Below are 7,912 nucleotides of genomic sequence, written 5' to 3'. Positions count from 1 at the left end.
GCGTGCCCAGGGCCACAGACCGGGTCAATGCAGCCATGACCACCCCTTTTAGAGCCATCCGACCTGGTTCCGAGTACCCAGTGGCCCTAGCGGGAGTTGCACATGCATTTAGCTGAAGTCAGTATAGGTGAAGACAACATCAGCTGTACTGAGTCAATAGGTGAAGAATTCTTGGAAGCTTCCAATATTTCCTTGCTCATAAACATCAGAGCAGTGAACCAGGCTCTCTTGATCGAGTATGGCAGATGAAAATTCCTGAGGTCTGATCCCATTTGGTCTTCTTTTGTAAGACATTTAGTGTCATTGACAAACACATAGGCTAGCTAGAAGGTACACTGTGCTCCCAGACCCCCTGGCTAATTATTACCTTTTTAAAAGGAGCTAAGTGAGGTACCTTCACCTTATTACAAATGACTATCTGACTCCACTGATAACCCATTGCTTCATAATCTGGAGGAAACTATTTTGATCCAGAGACTATTCCTCCAAGACGTGCAGATCGTGACTTAGTCCACTAGAATGTTGGAACTCAATGTGATGTGCATGTTTCTTCCCAATAAATGATTGGTGTACACTTTGAATAGAAGTACTTTGGATTGAGTGCCTCCTTGATGATTAGTTCCAAGAGATTCCCCAATCCTGCCTAAGAGATAGAGATAAGGCTATGTCTGGTTTGTTTCACAAGACTTTATACAGATTTGCCCATCTTCAATATCCCAATAGGATTATGGACTAAAATCATACTAGAATATCCTTTTACCATTCCAGTTAGGAGTATAGACTGAGACTGACCTGGTTTTCCTAGTTATTGCACAACATTACCCATTCTACCACTCCAATAAAGAGCATAGATTGAAAATACACTGGTCTTATCAGACCCTACAAAGAAATGTCCATCATACAACTCAAACTAGGGGTATAGACAGACTGTACTTGCTTTCCCATCTTACAACTCCAAAGGACAGATTGTACTTGTTTCACAAGACTTCAAGCAAATTCATCCATCATACAATGCCAAATAGTTGTTTAGACTGATACTGTTCTTATTTTACTCAGGCTTTACACAGATATGTCTATCATAATAATAATAATCTTTATTTTTATATAGCGCTAACATATTCCGTAGCGCTTTACAGTTTTGCACACATTATCATCACTGTCCCCGATGGGGCTCACAATCTAAATTCCCTATCAGTATGTCTTTGGAATGTGGGAGGGAACTGGAGTACCCAGAGGAAACCCACGCAAAGACAGGGAGACCATACAAAGTCCTTGCAGATGTTGTCCTTGGTGGGATTTGAACCCAGCACTCCAGCTCTGCAAGACTGTAGTGCAAACCACTGAGCCACCACACTGCCCTATCATACAACTCCAACTAGGAATATAGACTGATACCATTTGTTTCAGTAGACTTAATGCAGATTTGTCCATCTTACCACTTAAACTAGGCGTATATATTGAGACCATATTGGTTTCACGAGATTTCATACAGATCTGTCTATTCAAGAACTCAATGTAGGAATACTGACATCTAAAACTTCAGTAAGAAAAATACATAGGAATATCCTGTAACAGTCTAATCTATAACGCATTATACTAAGACGAAACGTACAATGAAACTTAGAAAACACATGGATTGCCCCCAGACACAGGGCCACGCGTTCTCGGTACCGGGCCTCTCTGGTTCGGTTCTGAGGCTGTCACGGTGGCTAGACCCGGTCCGCGACCCTGCTAAGGGGCGTCCAATAAAGGTGGTGCAGTCTGTCAGGGGTTCGTGACGCCACCTGTGGTGTTCAGTCAGGGTGACCGACGCTGCTGTGGGGTCCGCTGGGGTGATGGAACGGCAGCTGGATAGTATACCTTCCCACAGGTGAAGTATGTCCCCAGGGCTTCCCAGTAAGGTGGATGGTAATGGTGTGAGGTGCAGGCAATAACGAGGACACAAGGTTGCAGTCTCTTTACCTCTTTACTGTAGACTTCAGGATCCTCAATCCAGAGAACGTTTAACAGGGCTATCGGAGACCGTCCGGTCTGATGGGCACTTCCAGAGTTTCCCTCGCAGATGGAAATTGTTGCCCACCACTAGCGCCTGTGTGTTGTAGTCCTACCCTGCTGAGCATTCGGAATAGTCCTCACAACTGCTGTTCTCGTTTCGTTCGTTCTTTACAGCTCTCTCTCTCTCTTTAGTTCCAGATGTTGCTAGTTTCTCGTCCCCCAGTATGTTTTGGCTAGGACACACCCGTATGACGGGAAGGCTTGGAGGTCTTCCGGGACCCTAGAGACGCCCCTCTCCCAATGTTGCCCCCTATGTCTTCTTAGGAAATTTAAGGTAGACAGCCAACCTATAATTAACTGTCCTGCGGAGTTTGAAGTAAGGCCTAGAGTCAGTTACTTCCGCGGTGTTCCGGCCACCGGCTACGCGCCTCAGTAGGATGTTGCCTCGGTCTCACGGCACGACTCCTACTGGTACTCCTTTTTGCTAGATCTCATTTACACTGTTCCACAATATCCTTCCTTTCTTGTCTCTTTCTTAGGATACCGCCGCAGGAGGTGCAGGCATGGCTCCGTTACGTTCTGCTCTGTTCGCTAGGCACCTGCCAGGTTCCCACGCCTGACAGGGACCCCCCTGTGTCTTCTCCCTGCAACACCCCCTGCTACGGGATGTTGCCTGAATCCTACCCAGTCAGCTTCTGACTAACTTTCTATCCAACCCCTAGTTTTACCAGTGTGAGGAGGGGCCCAATAAATAAAGCCTTTTGCTCCCCCTAGTGGCCGGAGTGTGAAGTGTGATGTGTGCTGGTGATACCTGGTCAGGAGAATTCCTTCAGTGCCATCAGACATACCATCACTCCCCTTAGTGGCAGAGTGTCATACTGCAACGACCAGATCTCTGGGGCGCTGCACACATAACAGACCGATTGGGTACTCAAGAAGATATTACAAGAGGCCCAACCAAGAACTCCTGAATCATCAGCATGTTTACCAAGCAGGGTGCAAAATAGTAAGAGAAAAATGTGACGATATCCATTTACATTTTCAGAGGTAACCAATATGGTATATAGTTTATGGTCAGATAGATCATATACTGTATGAGAGCTTTAAGATAATACAATAGTATGCAAGACAAGAAAAAAATGCTATATATATATATATACATATATATATATATATATTTATACATACAGTTAGGTCCATATATATTTGGACAGAGACAACATTTTTCTAATTTTGGTTATAGACATTACCATAATGAATTTTAGACAAAACAATTCAAATGGAGTTGAAGTTCAGACTTCAAGCTTTCATTTGAGGGTATCCACATTAAAATTGGATGAAGGGTTTAAGAGTTTAACATGTGCCACCCTGTTTTTAAAGGGACCAAAAGTAGTTGGACAATTGACTCCAAGGCTATTTCATGGACAGGTGTGGGCAATCCCTTCGTTATGCCATTCTCAATTAAGCAGATAAAAGGCCTGGAGTTGATTTGAGGTGTGGTGCTTGCATGTGGAAGGTTTTGCTGTGTAGTAAACATGCGGTCAAAGGAGCTCTCCATGCAGGTGAAATAAACCATCCTTAAGCTGTGAAAACAGAAAAATCCCATCCGAGAAATTGCTACAATATTAGGAGTGGCAAAATCTACAGTTTGGTACATCCTGAAAAAGAAAGAAAGCACTGGTGAACTCATCAACGCAAAAAGACCTGGGCGCCCACGGAAGACAACAGTGGTGGATGATTGGAGAATAATCTCCATGGTGAAGAGAAACCCCTTCACAACAGCCAACCAAGTGAACAACACTCTCCAGGTGGTAGGCATATCAATATTCAAATCTACCATAAAGAGAAGACTGCATGAAATTAAATACAGAGGGTTCACTGCACGGTGCAAGCCACTCATAAGCATCAAGAATAAAAAGGCTAGACTGGACTTTGCTAAAAAACATCTAAAAAAGCCAATACAGTTCTGGAAGAACATTCTTTGGACAGATGAAACCAAGATCAACCTCTACCAGAATGACTGAAAGAGAAAAGTATGGCGAAGGCGTGGTACTGCTCGTGATCCAAAGCATACCACATCATCTGTAAGACACGGCGGAGGCAGTGTGATGGCTTGGGCATGCATGGCTGCCAGTGGCACTGGGTCACTAGTGTTTATTGATGATGTGACACAGGACAGAAGCAGCCGAATGAATTCTGAGGTATTCAGAGCCATACTGTGTGCTCAGATCTAGCCAAATGCAGCCAAACTGATTGGTCGTCGTTTCATACTACAGATGGACAATGACCCAAAACATAAAGCCAAAGCAACCCAGGAGTTTATTAAAGCAAAGAAGTGGAATATTCTTGAATGGCCAAGTCAGTCACCTGATCTCAACCCAATTGAGCATGCATTTTATTTGTTAAAGACTAAACTTCAGACAGAAAGGCCCACAAGCAAACAGCAACTGAAAACCACCGCAGTGAAGGCCTGGTAGAGCATCAAAATGGAGGAAACACAGCATCTGGTGATGTCCATGAGTTCAAGACTTCAGGCAGTCATTGCCAACATAGGGTTTTCAACCAAGTACTAAAAATGAACAATTTATTTAAAATTATTTAATCTGCCCAATTACTTTTGGTCCCTTTAAAAACAGGGTGGCACATGTTAAGGATCTGAAATTCCTAAACCCTTCATCCAACTTTAATGTGGATACCCTCAAATGAAAGCTGAAAGTCTGAACTTCAACTGCATCTGAATTGTTTTGTTTAAAATTCATTGTGGTAGTGTCTATAACCCTTATTAGAAAAATGTTGTCTCTATCCAAATATATATTTACCTAACTGTATATACAGTACAGACCAAAAGCTTGGACACACCTTCTCATTTAAAGATTTTTCTGTATTTTTCTGACTATGAAAATTGTACATTCACACTGAAGGCATCAAAACTATGAATTAACACGTGTGGAATTATATACTTAAAAAAAAAGTGTGAACCAACTGAAATTATGTCTTATATTCTAGGTTCTTCAAAGTAGCCACTTTTGCTTTGATGGCTGCTTTGCACACTCTTGGCATTCTCTTGATGAGCTTCAAGAGGTAGTCACTGGGAATGGTCTTCCAACAATCTTGAAGGAGTTCCCAGAGATGCTTAGCACTTGCTGGCCCTTTTGCCTTCACTCTGCGGTCCATCTCACCCCAAACCATCTCGATTGAGTTTAGGTCTGGTGACTGTGGAGGCCAGGTCATCTGGCGTAGTATCCCATCACTCTCCTTCTTGGTCAAACAGCCCTTATGTGGCACCCCAGGGTCCTGTCATCACAGTGGTATTGCTTTCCTCCCGGGGAGAGTGATGCTACGTTTGGAGGCAAGGAAGGATAACTGCATCCATGTATCACAAACATGCAACACATTCACACTCCAGGCTACCAGGGGGAGCTTCTGATCCTATTTACTAGGTGACTCCCCATATATATATAACTGGTAGTCTGTAGGGAAAGTTAGTTAGTTCCAGACAGGAGTCAGTTCGAGACATCCGTCTGAGGTGTACAGAGGGTCCATGGAGCTGTGCAATGCCCTAAGAGCTGCAGCTCCCAGAAAGACATTTTGAAGGCAGAATTGTATTGCAGCGAGCGTGAAGGAAAGCAAAGCACAGGAGAGGATGCCAGAAGGGGACCAGCCCCAAACAGGCTGCCTCCTTCTGAGGCGCAGAACACGGGTAGCCGGAACACCGAGGTAGTAAGGATCTCTAAGCCTTACTTCAGAGACCTGTAGAAAACCCGCGGAGACACCATCACGTGTTTCTCAACGCAAGCAATAAATAGCCAGGGCATGCTGCCCTTCCCGTGGTTGTTCCTTCCCGGTGAAAGACCTGGCTATTTATTGCTTGCGTTGAGAAACACGTGATGGTGTCTCTGCAGCTTTTCTACATGCATTTGCATATTTCCCATAAGGGATGGGGCAGTGTTCTGGATCACTGCGTTGAGAAACACGTGATGGTGTAATTGCATGTTACCTGTCCGCACCTTCACCCAGGAGGCACGGTGGCACCCTTCAGAGGCTGGGGCATGCTAGTGTCCCTATAAACCGCCTCAAGCCACCAGTCATACAGGTTTTGTCCTATGCCACCACGGGGGACAGAGAAAGCGACACCACATCTGTGAGGCCCTTATTTGAAGCTTATGTAGTAAGGGACTACACCACTACAGCGCAATGGAAAGCTTTTGATTTCCACCTGGACAAGGGGATTCTGGACTTGCCTCCGAACCGGCCGGACTCTACCTGCCCTGTGATCTGGTGCCCTGGACTGTGGCTGCTGAAGACTTCAGTAAACGAGGTAAAGAGACTGCAAACCTGTGTCCTCGTTCTTCACTGCTCCTCTCACCATTCTACCATCTACACACTGGGAAGCCCTGGGGATATACTACACCTGTGGGAAGGTATACCATCTAGCTGCCATAACATCACCCCTGCGGATCCCTTAAAGCAGCGTCGGTCACCCTGACCGAATACCACAGGTGGCATCGCGAACATAAACTTTATCCCTTTAAAGACCTTTCCCTTTTATACGGATGTTCCAGGGCCATGGACCGGATCAGCCACCGTGACATCCCCCTGTGAACCGCAGGAGCCGGTACCGAGTACCCCCTTGCCCTGATGGGGCGCTCCAACTTGGCATCACAAACAGGATCTACTGACCCAGAAAATCGGGTCATGTGTGCCTAAAAGTGTGCCTAACAGTGTGCCTAACTGTTTTTTGCTCAGAGACTGTGTATCGCAAAAGACCACCAAAATTGCCGTTCAAACCGCCGCCATTACAGCGCCACGAGGAGCACCAGAGAAGAAGGGCGTGCCAGCATGGGAAGATGCTACCAAAGTGGCGCGAACAGTGATGAACACCACCTACGAGTGCTATTCCACGATTAGGACCTGCCCATCTGCCAAAGAGGGCCACCTCCTGATCTGCAATGGCGGGAACAAGGTGAAGAAGCCCCGCTGTTATGAACTGGTGGTTTAGGAGCAACATGGGACGAGCTCTGAAGGAGGTGGTACCTGTACTGACTGCAGTCCCTAAGCTCAACACAACACTAGAAGTAGCCGTGGGATGCTCCTGTCACTCCCTAGGCACCTCGTCACAGCCTGAGAACTAACTACCCCTAAAGATAGAAACAGGAAAACTATCTTGCCTCAGAGAAAATCCCCAAAGGATAGATAGCCCCCCACAAGTAATGACTGTGAGTGGAGAGGGAAAAGACATACACAGAATGAAACCAGGATGTAGCACAGGAGGCCAGTCTAGCTAGATAGATAGGACAGGATAGAATACTGTGCGGTCAGTATTAAAAACTACAAAAATCCACACAGAGTTTACAAAAATCTCCACACCAGACTAGAGGTGTGGAGGGTAAATCTGCTTCCCAGAGCTTCCAGCTTAACTGAATTAATCCATACTGACAAGCTGGACAAAACATAGAATGCACAGAACGAATAAGTCCACAACATGTGGACAGAAAAGAGCAAAGCAAGGACTTAACTTTGCTGAACTGGTCAGGATATCAGGGAAATCCAAGAGAGATGTGAATCCAACCAGGAACCATTGACAAGTGGCACTGACTGAAGGGAAGAGCCAGGCATAAATAGCCGAGCAGAAAGACAATCAGTGGAAGCAGCTGCAGACTGCTAAATCCAAGGAGCAGCCATACCACTTAAAACCACCGGAGGGAGCCCAAGAGCAGAACTCACAAAAGTGCCACTTACAACCACTGGAGGGAGCCCAAGAGCGGAATTCACAACACCCCGCCCCCAAGAGAAGGAGGAGCAGCGTGCATGTGTGGCCGCAGATCCGGAAGAAGAGATGGCGACCAGCGGGTACCCGAAGGACGATGAAGGGATCCAGGATTATCCCAAGACAACAGAGGAGGACCCAGGCCTGCCG

Source organism: Ranitomeya imitator, chromosome 3 (genome assembly GCF_032444005.1).
Source record: "Ranitomeya imitator isolate aRanImi1 chromosome 3, aRanImi1.pri, whole genome shotgun sequence".
NCBI lineage: Eukaryota > Metazoa > Chordata > Amphibia > Anura > Dendrobatidae > Ranitomeya > Ranitomeya imitator.
The sequence above is the reverse complement of the archived record's forward strand: the minus strand, read 5'-3'. Positions refer to the sequence as shown.